This window comes from Sceloporus occidentalis, unplaced genomic scaffold (genome assembly GCF_023333645.1).
Source record: "Sceloporus occidentalis isolate IW3139 unplaced genomic scaffold, rSceOcc1.0.p SCAF_8, whole genome shotgun sequence".
NCBI classification, from domain to species: Eukaryota; Metazoa; Chordata; class Lepidosauria; order Squamata; family Phrynosomatidae; genus Sceloporus; species Sceloporus occidentalis.
Window position 1 is genome coordinate 34,007,323 of NW_028316988.1, and position 15,106 is coordinate 34,022,428.

The following is a 15,106-nucleotide window of genomic DNA, read 5'->3' on the forward strand; positions in this document are numbered from 1 at the left end:
ACTGTCCTGATTTGCAAGGACAGTCCTCATTAATTCCCCATTGTCCCACTTTTTCAGGTGCTTTTAAAATGTCCCGGTTTCTCTCTTTTCCTCTTGCTTTCCCCCTTTTGTTCTCAGTTTATGTCAATAGCTGCAAAAGTAGTTTGCATTCAGTTCAAAATGCAAAAGTAGTTTGCATTCAGCAAAAGGAAGGAATTGGGTTGGAGGAGTCACCATCTTGTGCTTTGCAGGATGCTCAGGGGAAAGCAAATTGCTGCAGCCTCTCGCAGTTTATGTGATATGTAGGATGCTGAATCTGTTCTGGATTTTAATCCAACCTTTAAAAGGCCTATCCAGGGTGGAAAAACCCATTTCCATAACAGTCTCAGGCCCCTTGGGTAACTCCTCTGAAGTTCAAACTAAGACGTGGACTGGATTTACTGCTCCACTGGCATGGAAGGAACCTTCCAGTTGCCTTGGCTCTATGAAGCAAAGAGGCATAGCATTGCTAGTCCTTTCATGCCTTCAAGGAAAAATGGATGAGGTTTGTGTTTGAGGATAAAGCCTAAGACAGAGAGATAGATTATATTATACTTGGCTGGAGTTCTTGTGATTCTTTAGTGTCAGCCATAATGAATGGGAATGAGTTGCGGGCACCAAAATGCCCACTCCTGGTTTAAAAAGCATCGATCTAAAATATGCGCATACTTCCTCCCTAAGACACCAGCATCCATAAGAATAACAACCGCTGGACCATTTGGGCCTGGAGAACCAATGGTCAATTGGGGGATTGGACCAGATAGCCTTTAGGATTTCTTTTGACTCTCTTAAGTCTATCAACAGTTCTAAAATTCTGCCTTTCTATCCAGGGAAAGCCTTCCTCGGCTCCCTGCCTCTTGGGTTCAGACTTGATAAATGGATGCGCTGGGTGTTTCCATTACCTACCGCTTGCTTAATTATTAGTGTGGTGTTTTTAAATCATTTGAATGGGTGTTCTAATAGAATAATTAAATTCCTATCTCGACGTGTGCAATTGTTTGTGGCTGGCATCTTTTTGGAGCCTGCATTCCCTTATTCATGCACTTGTGTTTATTTTGTCTGGCGCCACTAACATCTGCAGTCACTGAAAATGAGAAAAGCAGAGTTAACGCATGCGTGCACCTTTGCACATTCTTGTGCGTCGTGTGTTGCATTTCATTGTGCATTGACGCCATGGCTGCACATAATTTGCTTGTGCAACATTGCAATTCTGTGATGAAGTGATGTAGGAGCCTTGCAAAGTATGTTGGAAGCCACCTTGCATCCCAACGCTGGGAGGAAAACGAAACAGAAATTGAATGGATGAACGAACGAATGAATAAATAAATAGTTCCTGGTGTGTTGTTATCGATCAAACAAATTCACACTGAGGGAGTTCCTTACTTTTAAAAAAAGAGAGAGTGTGAATGTTGTGTTGCATTTGAACAAGTTGTCAGATGCAAAGGATGGGTCTTGTTTCGGTCCACGCTTCCCATTTATTTGTGTGCGTTTTACTCTAATAAATTTAGCCGGCCTCTTGAATGCTGCATTTGGAGTAATTCTGCAAGTCAAAGCAATGCAGTGTTTCAGCATTTTGGAAGGCATTTTTTAAAGAAACGAAGGGCTTTGTTATTAAGACCAAAGGAAAGAGGAGGAAAGTGTGTTCAGGAAGGGAGCACCATCTGCCCAGGAGGAATATTTTCTCCACTCGGTTTCCATCTGAGCAAAACATGCTGCAGGAGAAACTCTGCGCTTGGGATGGGTTTGTTTCCTTCTCCTTGTTCCCGGATTTAATTGTACCTCTGTCGGGGGACAAATGCCGGCTTTCCAAGAGTAATTCTTTAATTCAGAGAGACAGGGCCCTGGAGACAAATGTGGAACATTAAAAAATTAAAATCTGTTTCCTCGCTTGTGTGTGTGAGAGAGTTCTCCGGTTCCGGCTTTATGCTCCTTGATTCATGGCCAGGAAGGGCTGTGTGTGTCCAACGGGACAACATTTTCCTCTTTGCATGCACGCAAAATTTATTATTGTTTGACAGTTATGTCCTGCCGTTTCCTCCGTTTTAACATGCATGGGAACTGGAAGGAAAGGAGCGATGTTTTAAAACAGGATCTGACCGGACTTAATTTCTAAAGCCAGTTGTGTTGCAGCTGCTAACCATTATGGTGCAACAGCAGCTTCCTTTTGGACCTCTTTTATCTACTCTAGAAGTGAAAGAAATGTATTCCTGGTGCTGTTTAGGGTCCTGCAAGGTACTTTATATTATAGTAACTGAGAACCCCAGACTCTCCGAAAGTATTATTTTTTCTGGGGAAATAAAGGAATGAATTGCTCCTCTTGAAAGCTTCCAGGAGAAGCAATTTACCGTTTAAAGGGATCAGCTCCTCCTTGCATGGGGAAAAAGCAAAAAGAGAAATAAGGTATACACATATTAAAACAATCCACATTTAAAATCCACAAATTCAAACTCATCTGGATAAGTCTGCTGGAAGAGACTGGTCTCTAATGCTGTTTTGAATTCAGACGGCGCATTCAGCTGTCGAATCTCTTCCGGACGGTCATTCCACAGTTGAGTTTTTATTCCTTTATGCATTAAAATGCTTCTTAAAACCTCCTAAAAGCAGTCTATAAAAACAATTCTGGAATCCATTTTCGGAAACAGTTAAAACAGCAGTTTCAAACACCGAACGCCATACAGAAGAACATCCTTTTGACCAACTGCTGGAAGCTTAAAAGGAACAGGTGCAGCCTAACTTCCTTGGGTAGCAAAGCCCACAGTTGAGATGCTATACATGTACCTTCCAACTTAACTTCATGAAGTTTGGGGACATGCAATAGGGCCTCTTCTGAAGATCTCAATTTTATGACAGATTTCATATGACAGAGGCGTTGGTCTTTTGGATGAGAGTCCTGCAAGGGCCCCAAGACATTAGAGTAAGACTGTGGCTACGTTTCATAGTGCTAGAATATGGACTTCATTCCCACTTACAGATAAATCAGTGTGCAATCCGAATTGATGGATCAATTTGACAGTGGAGCACCTAAAAGATGCAGGTGAAATGGGTCTAGCACATGACCTCCCTCTCGGAATCACTTGAGAGATTCGGATTAAGTGGGGACCAAGGTCATTTGAAACGGTTCAAACCAATTCACGATCGGGTTTAAAAGGTAGTGGGAATGAGGCCATGAACAGCCTTCCCAAAGCTGGTGCTCTAAAGGAAGATTGGACAACAACTCCCATCTCCATTGCACTGGGTAGGGTTGGTAGTCCATTCTTAAGGAACCTAGCTGAGGGCAGTTGCACTATAAAGCCCATTTACAGTGTGCAAACTTTGGTATTCATACTCCTAAAGCATCCTCTGGTCCTGATCTAATGCTGTATTTTTATTCTCGCACGGCTCAAGCTTGCCAACTGTTCCTGGAGTCACTGCAAGCCATGATCCATCTTCTACCAGAGTTGGGCTCAGAAGAGGTTCCTTTCTTCCTTCTGCTCCAAACCGTTGGTTTTCTTTGCTCTGTGCTTTGCAAAGCAAACAGGGCAGATGAAAGCACAGTGCCTTGGGGACACCTCTCCCTCTGACATTGCCTTGGCTTTTAATTAGCATCCGCATCCCTCTTCCTTCACACAGCAATTTTTAGCATTGCCATCTACTTCTCACTCCGAGGGAAGGTTAATGAAGGAGCCCATTGATTTGACGTCTGCCGCGCATGGCAATGAGGCGAGCCACAGGTTTGGGAAAGGTGAAGGGGAGCATGGATGGGGCTGAAAGGGAGAAGGTCGCCATGCAAAGGACCAAACTCTGCTCCTCCAAAGATTTCCCTGTCAATGGGGCAGTGAATCGGTATGGCTCCGAACATTAAAGCAGCAATACAAGGCACCTATTTTGGGATAGGGTTTGGCATATCACATTGTATGGAGACACTGTGGAGAGCTCCGATGAGAAAGGTGTGTTCAGCAATATGGATCGCTCTTTGGCTAAAGACGGTGCATTAGATCCAAGGAAGACCATTATTTATTTATTTATTTATTTATAGGGTGCTGTCAATTTGCACAGTGCTTGACATAGTGAGGGTCAAATAAAATAAGGGGGAAAAAATAAAACCCTGCCAAGTGGCATACAATAGCATTACATGGTTAAAATATCTCTAAAATAATACTAACTAGTATACAATAAAAACAATGAACCTTGAATAGCTCTTCTAAGAAGGGCATTGCTCCAGTCCCTTGGTTATTTCAGGGGTGAAACATATGCTGCAAAATAGGGCTGCTTTGAAGGCAGGGTGGTGATACGATGCACACCTCCAATGAAGGTGGAAACAAAAATGAAGCCATGCTCCGGGGCTAAAATCCAAAGCAAACAGAGCCCAGGAAACTGATCTTTGCTCCTGCATATAAACAGCCAGATGCGAGCGCAGGGCCGTGGTAATGCAAAAACGTGAACATGGGACACCTCCAACGGATGCAGTTCCATCATACACAAAAAGTTTAGGGGAGATGGACACTTGGCAATTTTATTTAAACAGTGTGTTGCACTCAAATGCAATGAATGTATTTAAAAAAATGTTAAAATACAAAGCATGCGATCTATAAAAGGTAATACAAGCCTGTGGGCCATGCCCTACAGACATAAACGTAAAATGAACAATCAGTACTGGGCCAGAAAACTGCAAATCCCATGGGAACATATATAGTACATGAAATATCAGGCACAAATGAACTGATATTTCATGTGCCGAGTGTCCATCTCCCCTAAACTTTTTGCTCATTCACCTGCTTGTGTTTGTTTAGGGATTCACCTCCCAGCTTTTTTCCATCATACACAAGTCAGACAGCAGGGCATGAGGTGAAGGGGGCATACATGGGGCTCTCCATGGGAATGTATTACTTGGCACACAGGTGCAGCCATTCAGTGGGATGGCATCTAGGTGGGCCATATGGGACGTACTTGGAGCCACAGGAAGTGTGCTTATGAACTGGTGTGCATGCATAATGGGGAGGTAGCAAAACAATAACCCCATGGCATGGTATAATGCCATGCTGGGTAGAGTACCCATTGGTATTTGGCCCACCTTGGGAGCAGGCTGTGTGGACAGCAGAGCTTTGACCTCAGAGCCATTGATCCTGAAAAGCTCCAAAGACACAGGTAAACACTGAGAGATAAATCCACAGACATGACCCTGCAAGCTTTTTATTCAGATCCTTCACTCAGTGATCTCACATTCACATTGACTCCAATGGTCAGAGGCCAACAGAGTCTGTGCGTAATTCAGATTTGTTGCTGAAGGAAGGTGATGTCATTTCAGAGATAGAACAAAATGTGCAAGTCCCAGATACACCGAAATATGTGCAATGTATTGCCATCGTGACCAACAAGGGAAGGAAATCCCCAACTCATTCTTCCTCACATGTGGAGACCAGTTCATTATGACAGTATTTCTTCTTTTAGCTTCCAAGATCAGATGGGATCTGGTGGCTTTAGACCTGATACAGCAGAGATCTTCAAACTTTGGTCCTCCAGGTGTTTGCTCAGGCATGAAGAAGCCGTCCTGTAACCCTATTTCCCTCCATCATTTGTGGAGATTCTTAGCAATATTCTCTATTATTTTTCCTTTCCAGCGTTCAGCCATTAATAGAATTTGCCTGTTTGGCAGTCGACCCTCATAGAAGTTGTGCTAATGAGGCTTTGCATGCATGTTGTTCCCATTCTCCTTCCAGGGCTTGGAGCATCCAATTTATCTAGCGGTTCTTTGCATGTAGCTTGGTTACAGTTAAATCTCTTTCCCACTCATATAATATGGGGATTCATCATGATGGTGGAAGTGCTGAGGCACAGTGGTAGCTGGGGACCCCATTGACAAAGATATATAGTTGTAAAAGAGATGTGAAATACGGTACACTTCATTTGCAGTGAGTCCCAAGTCAGCTTCATAGATTTGAACCTGGAACCACACAGTCTTAGCCCTGACACTCTAACCTCAACTAGGTGAGATGTGTTGGACTACAAATCCCACCATCATAGCTGGGGATGATGGACATTGGACTCTTGCAAGTCCTGAGAGTGCCAAATTTGGAGGCAGCCCTCTCTAACCATTACACCACACTGGACAAACCAGTGGCAGCCTGGGAAAAGGGGCACGGCCATCTTTGGAAGCTCCAAGGGTCAGATTTGGTGGGGCAGATTTAATTCTAGGGCCTGAGGTTTCCCATTTCCTGCTTTAGAGGAAGACGTTTCTGCAGAGTAAAATTTAGCAGACAATGCAACCTTGGCTGACTCCTCAGCGCAAGGTTTTGCTTAAGAGGGGAGGAAAAATTAAACTGAGTGGGCACACAGATAAAAGCCTGCAAGCCTAAGAAGCTGTTATTGCTTACAGCCCTCCATATCCATGCATTCTTCATTCATGGATTCAACTGTCCATGGCTTGAAAATATTCCAAAACAATACCAATTCCAAAAAGCCAGCCTTGATTTTGCCATATTATATAAGGGACGTCATTTGACTAAGTCACTGTATTTAACGGGGCTTGAGCATCCACAGATTTTGGTATCCATGGGAGTCCTGAAATTAAACTCCAGCGGATATCAAGGGCCCCTTGTGGTAGTAGTAGTAGTAGTAGTAATACTCCATTGTTTGAAATAGGACTTGAACATCCATAGATTTTGATATCCATGGGGGTCCTGTAATTAAACTGCAGCGGCTACCAATGGCCCACTGCAATAATGATAATGATAATACCCTATTGTATATTATGGGACTTGGGCATCCATGGATTTTAGTATCCATGGAGGTCTTTGAATTAAACTCCAGTGGATACCAAGGGCTCATTGTGATGATGATGATGATGACGACGACGACGACGACGATGATGATACCCCATTGTATATAATGGGACTTGAGCATCCATGGATGTTGGTGTCCCTAGAGGTCCTGGAATTAAACTCCAGCAGATACCAAGAGCCCACTGCAATAATAATAATAATAATAATAATAATAATAATAATAATAATAATACCACCCCATTGTATTTAATGGGACTTGAGCAGCCATGGATTTTGGTATCCATGGGGGTCTTGAAACCAAATCCCAGCAGATACCAAGGGCCCCCTGTGGTGATGATGATGATGATGATGATGATGATGATGATGATGATGATGATGATGATAATGATACCCCATTGTATATAATGGGACTTGAACATCCATGGATTTTGATATCCATGGGGGTCCTGGAATTAAACTCCAGTGGATACCAAGGCCCACTGTAATAATAATAATAATAATAATAATAATAATAATAATAATAATAATATCTCAATAATATCTCATTGTATATAATGGGACTTGAGTATCCATGGATTTGGGTATCCATGGGGGTCTTGGAACCAAACCTCAAGGGCCCACCTTATTTGTATTTCGTTCTTTTGCAAAGCCTCACTCCAGCCTCCTGCAAGCACAGCATCTTGTTCCCAGCTCTCTGCATGCAGCCTCTCTGGAGACTTGAAAATCAAACCGAAGGCTTAACTCTCTGCTGGTGACAGTAGATGAACATTCTTGTCGCAATCAATGGCTCCTCGTCGGAGATGCTCTCTGGCTGGCGAACCCTCTTCGGCCCCCCTTCCCCGCTCCCCTTGAACCACCGTCTTAATTCTTAATTAAGATCATAGAGCAGATGCTGTGGATATTTAATTTAAATATTTAGGGGTGTTTGCTTAAGCTTTTCGAAATGGATTAGAGTCTGAATGGAGAGGCCTGGATGGGACGCCTTTCCCTCGTTCGGTCCAATTAAGAAACCAGTTAGGAATTAGTGCAAGAAAGTTAGCACCACCTAGAAGCAAGGAAGGGGCCTAAAGACCCCCAAAAGCACCGGATCCCATCTGATCTTGGAAAGTAAGCAGAGTCATCCTTGGTGGGTACTTGGATAGGAGACCACCAACAAATACTGTAGCAGACGCTGGAGGCTCTGTTTCAGAGGAAGGAACTGTCAAAGCCACTTCTGAGTGTTTTGTTGGATGGAGTATTCTTTGTTCTTTTAAGTCGAAGCGGGTCAGAATACACTAAGCAGAATGTAAAACATGAAGCCCTTTCGAATGGCTGAAGGCACAAGATCTGCTAAGCACTGGTGTCCTGGGTGGGAATATCTCACAAACCATGACTCTTAGCATCTCTTCTTCTGTCTCTTTTCTCCCCAAAGGTCTCTTGCTGGTGTTGTATTCATCCAACCGGCCATGCTTGCTCACCATGTTGGAAACCAGGGATGAGGAGGGTCTAATATGGAGCTATGCAAGCAAGTGAGGAGTTGGGCAACTGGAGACACCTTCCTTGGCTTTCTTCTTGCAACGCTTCTCCCCGGGACCTTTTTCTTTCAACACAAACACCCAGTTGGCTGCCACCAGTTCTTTCTTACCTTGCTGGGAAGCCACTTTTGACTCCAAAAAGGCAACCGACGGACACTTCCTAGGTAAGAACGCAAGAGAAATGTTTGCTTTCAGAACGTGTTATGGAACTGTGGTTCACCCAAGGGCAGCAAAATCCCACCCAAAAATGCAATTCCTTTGGGGCACTTAAAGTTCTGTGTTGTCGTGTTGGGTTTGCATTTATGGTGACCCTCCAAATGAGAGACCTTCAAGAAGACCCTGCTCTTAACAGGTCTTGCAAATTCAGTTCTTCCAAACTCAATGGCCTCCTTGAGGGAGTCAATCCACCCCTTTTCCTACTTTCTTCCACTTTACCAAGTGGAATATAGGGCCTGAAGAGATAGGCCATCCTTTCCGTGGAGCGTATCTTAGTGTTTGGTACACCATGCGACTTCCCGTTGAGCATGCTGGTTGCAATTCTCCACGTATTGGCAAGTACTGGATGGCAGGTACCTTGGAAACTTGCTTTTAGTGTTGCTCTCTCTATGGGCCTGAACAGACAGCCCACAATAAAGCTGCTTCGGGTCACTTTGGAGGTATGCTGTTTAAATGATGCATGCATCCTAAGAGTCTGGAAGCTGTGCCAAAGCCATGCTCTGGTCCTAAGGACTGGAGCGCAGCTTTGGCGCAACATCTGACCTCTTAAGTTGTGTGTGTCATATAAACAGCATACCTCCAAAGTGACCTGAAACAGCTTTATTTTGGCCTATCTCTTCAGGCCCTATATCCACAGAAACTCATCTTTTTGAGCCAGAGAACAACTTTGAGGGTGGTAGAGAAATGAGATTCTGCTTACAATACATCTGAGCATTAAAAAGTGGAGTAGCTTGGAGTCCAGATAAATGGAGCTTTTGGAGTTGTCATCTTGGCATGTCTTTAGGAAGGATGTGTGTCTCTGATTTCTTTGTATCTGTTTTGACGCCCGAAATAGGATTCCTCCTAAGCAGCGGCTGCAACTGCGCTCACCTGATTAAGGACTTCATTAGCCCTTTATTGCTTTCTGACTCTGGGTAACTTTTAATTAACCTCCCTTGTCTTTCCTGACTCTTATGGTTTGCAGTGGGCTTCTGTTTGTCTCGTCTCCGGAAAGGTTTGTTGTTGTTGTTGTTGTTGCTGTTGCCTTTTTTAAAAATTTATTTGCTAAAAATACTTGACGTTCTCCTTTAGGCTTTCCGCAGCCGCTCTGACGGTTCCACAGAAAGCTTGTTTACCTAAATGAAAAAAGACCAGTAGCAAATATAGCACTTGCAAAATGGCAATAAAAATTAGGCAACCTCCACGAAACAACCCCAGCTGGGTTGCAGCCTCACTTTTGCAAGGAGAGGAACGGGCGTTTGGGGAGCGGACATCTCCCTTTGATGGAGCATTTTCTTTCGACTTCATTGCGCTTCCAGTTTATTTGGGGGTATGTGTGGGATGGCTGGGGCGAAGGCCTGGAAATTAAACACATAATTTAATCTAATTGCTACAAAGGATGTTTAAATTTACCAGGCCCAGGTACCTTTCCTCAGCAGCCTTTCTTCCTGTGGATAGAGGTCCTTACCAACAAACGAAGCAACCGGATTAATTGGATGCATTCAGGTGTAAAGCGGCAACGGCATAGAGAAAGATTAGTGCAGAAATGAGCTCTTTTTAACATTTATTTATTTATTTACTTCATTTATGCGCTGCCTTCCTCCCAGCGTGAGACCCGAGGGGGCTTCCGGAGACGGCAAATGGAAAACGTTCACAATAAAGTTTATTTGTTATAAACCAATTCAAAATCCCCACTTTAAAACGCTATAAAATCACTTAAAAAGCATACGAAAGTTAAAAAAGATCCGGTAAGCTTTGCAAATGTGAGAATTCTTAAGATGATGATGATGATGATGATGATGATGATGATGATGATGATGATGATTTGCAGTAAATTCCATGACATGGAAAAAGGCCACTTTCGTGGTGATGGTTGAATCCAAGGAAACTCTTTCCCACCCCAATTTCCAAGGGCTGGTCTCCATAATTCCTGCGGTTCCCTTCCCTCCTCTTTCCTTTCTACTCTTCCAGCGCCTAGCCTTGGCATTAATAGCTGCTTCCCTTTCCACAGTGGCCTTTCAGATATTAAACCCTGATATGATATCCATTCTTAATCTCCTTTCCTATATGGCTTAGAGTATAAGCTCAGCGGCGTTTAACCTTTTCTCCAATGTCATCTTTAAAGCCCTTTATCGGCTGTGCTGCTTTTCCTTTGAAATGCTGCTCACAATATGTGCCTAGTTGGCTCTCTAATCCAAGATGGTGGCCCACGCTGGATGCAGAGACATTTCCAAGGGAGGTGTCCATGGCAGGGAAAATGCTGCCATTCTCTTCTATTTTGGTCAGGCCTCACCTGGAATAATCCTGTGTCCAGTTCTGGGCATCACAGTTCAAAAAGGATGTCCAGAGGAGGATGACCCAAATGGTGAAAGGTCTGGAAACCATGTCCTATGAGGAACAACTTAGGGAGCTGGGGATGTTTAGCTTGGAGAAGAGAAGGTTAAGGGGTGATATGATAATAGCCCTCTTTAATTTGAAGGGGTGTCACACTGAGGATGGAGCAAGCTTGTTTTCTGCTGCTCCAGAGACTAGGACTAGGAACAATGGATGCAAACTACAGGAGAAGAGATTCCACCGAAACCAAGGAGAAACATCCTGATAGTAAAATCTGTTTGACAGTGGAAGATGCTGCTGCCTTGGAGTTTGGTGGAGTCTCCTTCTTTAGAGGTTTCTAAACAGAGGCTGAATGGTCATCTGTTGAGGGTGCTTTGATGGTGTCTTCCTGCATGGCAATATGGGGTTGGACTGCATAGTCCTTGAGGCCTCTTCCAACCCTATGATTTTGTGAAAACCCTATGAAATTGATGTGGTTGCCATAAGTCAACAGGTGACTTGAAAATCACCCATGTGCATGCATACATTGATTTCAGTTAGGATCTTGTAACATGGTGTAGCGGTTCAAGTATTGGATACTGATTATGGATACCAGGGTTCAGTTCCCCATCTGGCCATGAAACCCACTTGGTGACCTTGGGCAAGTCACACTCTCTCAGCCTCAGGAGAAGGCAATGGCAAGCCTCGTCTGAACAAATCTTGCCACGAAAAGCCCATGATAGAGTTGCCTTAGGGTCGCCATAAGTCGGGAATGACTTGAAGGCACGTGACAACAAGAACAACCAAGTCCAAAGCTAGGGCTCTTGGGACCTGTATTCCACTAAGTCAATGGTCCAAGTGCTGGGCTGCAAAAACATGTCCAGAGGTCGTTGGGGAGAAACGGAGATCTGTTTTTCCCTCCTTTCCCCAACCTTTTGCTTGTTTGTGGGAGCAATGATGATGGCAACCTTCCCCGTCCATGAATTGCCTCTCCTTTCCTCCTTGGGAAAAGGAGCATGCAGCTGGCAGCCCTGAATGAATCTCTGGCCCAGATCTGGCTCATCCCTTTCCTCCTCTGTGATTCTTTGCAACTGCCAGATGCTAAAAGGCAGGGATTTATTTGTTCAGTGACGTGACGTGTCCCTTGGTCCCTTCCGTCCACTCACCTTGCCAGCGCCATCCCAAACCACCCATCGCCCGCCGACCGAAAGAGGCAAACCAGGTTTGTTTAGGACAATATGCCCAATTACAAAAAAAAAGGACAAATTCCCCTCTTCATTAAATCATTAAGCGAGTTAAGTCAGTGCCTAATTCCCTAAAATTCTCATCTGTTCGAGAAATGACATATGATTAGCCGGGGAAAAGCAAACTGGCAAGGAAATGCATTTATGTAGACATATCCTTTTAATTCGGGGGATGGATTAAACACACCACTTTATTTAATTTCTTCATTAAAAAAAACCCAAAAGGAAAGAGAACCAGCAAAACTGTATTATTGGAGAGAAAGTTCGGGGGCAGGAACCCAACAGTTTTAGGGAAAGGAAGGCTTGGAGCCTCCCCTTGGCAACATTTGGGAGCAGTTTGGGTTTTTTATTTATATTTACAGCTGATTGGGGATGTGGATGCCAGTTGCAACTTGGCAGATAAACCAATCTAGGAGATAATATATGCCATCTCAATGCAAGGCAGCGAGAGAACAAAGACACTGGCTGCCATCCAAGGCACAGTTATGCATCCTTAAGCATTGCTGAAACCAAGGAGAGTTAAACATGCATCACCATGTTTCTGGGTGGGACAGAGTCCTGCCTCTGAACAAAATCCTCAGCTTTTGTCTCTTAACCCATCGCCATCATCACCAAGGAATGTGCCAGGGATGAAATAGCTAGGGAAGGTTAAGCGCTCCATTCATGTTTAGTCCCTGGTGTGAAGTTGGAAGGATTTCATGGCCGGCATCCATAGTTTTTGGGTGGGTTTTTCAGGCTATGCGGCCATGTTCTAGAAGAGTTTATTCCTGACATTTCGCCAGCATCTGTGGCTGGCATCTTCAGAGTAAATGAAGTTGGATACAGAGACGAACAAGTATGAGTCCAAGGAATTCTCTGATGATGCTGGTCACAGATGCAGGCGAAACATCAGGAATAAACCCTTCTAGACATGGCCACATCGCCTGAAAAACCCACCAAAAACTATGGTCCATCATCTGCTGGGAAACACCCCTCACCCTGGGTGGTTTTCATGTGCATTTGCTGGGTCTTGAGTTTGGTGTCTGAAGGGCTGCCAGTCTCAGAAAGACCCATAGGAATGAAGACAAACATCTCCGTCAGGAAGGTCTTTTTACCTTACATCCAAGGAGTCACATATGGAACAGGGAAACTGGTGAGGAAACACAACCTTCAAATGGTTTGTAAACCGACCAAGAAAATCCAGCAAATGCTGCGCTCAGCAAAGGTCAGGAGGGACCTTTCGCAGCCGCAGGAGTTGACCGCATACAGAGAAGTCCACATAGGGACCACCAAACGCAGCATCCAAACGTGAATCAAGGAACATGAGAGACTCTGCAGATTGGGTCAGCCATAAAAATCAGCCGAACATGTTATAAACCATCCTGGGCATAAAAAGGCTGTTCGAAAACATTGAAATGCTGGACCATGCCACGTAACTTTCCTGACTACAGATTCAAGGGTTCCATAGGATGGAGCCATGACATTTAAGTTGGTATCAAACCGCTTTAAATGTGCAGTGTGGATACCCCCAGCGTCTGCTGGAGAGACAAGTGTTTTGTGCCTTCCTCACCATGCTCCACGTTTGGTGCCCTCCTTCTCTGGGAATGCTGCTCCATTCATTTTTCTGTGCATTTCTCATCCGTTTTAAGATATTCGCTTTCTATTTCCTTCTCAAGGTCAGCTTGGAGAATGCCAGTCATCATTGTCGGCGCTAATAACAGTAAGTATTTCTACAGAACATTTCCTAAGCAACCCTCTTGTGCTCTCCCTGCCCTGTTTGCAATTTGCGTGTCCTTCCCTCGTGCTTAAATGAGGCATAATGAGCGTTATGGAATGTGCGCTGAGCTGGGAATGTATATTTCTTTTCTTTTTCTCTCTCCCCCCTTCACCGCCCCCGGAAACGTTCAATACATTTCAAATAAGCAGGACGCAATAGATGAGCAGCGCCAATTTTACACACAATTAAGCCAAGTGGCCAGGGTTACGGACAATGCGGCGCATAATGCTGCAGGTGCAGGGAGATGCCAAGTGTACTTAGCAGCATCGTTGATCAAATCTAGAAACCGGCAATGTACATGAGCAACTCCAAGGCAGACCCAAAGAGTCAATGCACTGGCCAAAGCACATGAGAGTGCTCAGGTATTTCTCCTGATCACTTTTCACCTTAAAATGTGGGCACCTGAGCATGGCATCCATTTTGAATGTTGGTTAGTGCCTTTGTTTCCATACGGAGGAAGGCCCATTGTCCAATGTTTCCGGAACAGAGCTAGGCTGGAGTCCCATTGATGTCATACACATGTGGTTCTGCTTTTGTTGGCCATTGTACAACTAATGTGTTTCAGTTCATGGTTGCGCAAGTAGAGTTTGACCGGTGTAACCATTGCATATGGTCCTCTTGATAGCTCCAAGCACTGTTGAAATACAGTACCTGTGCATTGAGTCACTATTTGATTGTTTATTGAATTGGTCTACTCTAGTCGGAACTAACCAACAGGACCCATCATGCAGCTGGGCATTCTTGGTGCATAATTCTGCATTTTTGCAAAATTCGGTATTTTTCTGTGCACCATTAGATTCACTGGGATTGCACAAGCAACCATGGTGCACCCCCCATTCAATGCACAAGGGGACAGCAAGCAGGAACATTGGTAGATACACAATTGGTTGCACATTGTCAGTATACATCAGAAGAGACTGTAGCTCAAGCATCATGCAATTACGTGAGTGTAGATTTGCACTTTGCAAACACAATGTAAAGTTGCAGTAGTAGAACTCAAACTTTGGTGTTGAGTGTTAAGCAGGTCCATATAGTACTCATAACCTTTTGTTTGTTTGGGGGCTTCTCTGAGAAGAAGATTTCTTCCCAACCAGTTATTGTTGTTTTCCTAAAGCGAGTTCATGGAAGGAGCTAGGTCAGGAATGAACCTCTCCAACCAATGGATGGAGAAGATATGGAACATGAATGGTTATAATAAAGTATTTAGATTGGATCGGTGGTTGTGGACACCAATGGATGTGCCATTTGAGATGGTTGGTCATGGTCCACATCTTGTTCTCCAGCACCTTTGATAACTCCTTCAAAAGC

General features: G+C 44.2%; 1 protein-coding gene across 5 annotated transcripts in view; it reads left to right on the forward strand.

The window, feature by feature from the left end:
• Window positions 1-15,106, forward strand: part of LOC149308640 (5-hydroxytryptamine receptor 2A-like) — a 210,898-nt gene that overhangs the window by 168,819 nt on the left and 26,973 nt on the right. For all 5 annotated transcript variants that reach the window (XM_089536177.1, XM_089536180.1, XM_089536175.1 and 2 more), the window contains one exon: window positions 8,188-8,454. The gene's annotated coding sequence lies outside the window, so the exon portion shown is untranslated. The remainder of the gene's footprint in view (window positions 1-8,187; window positions 8,455-15,106) is intronic.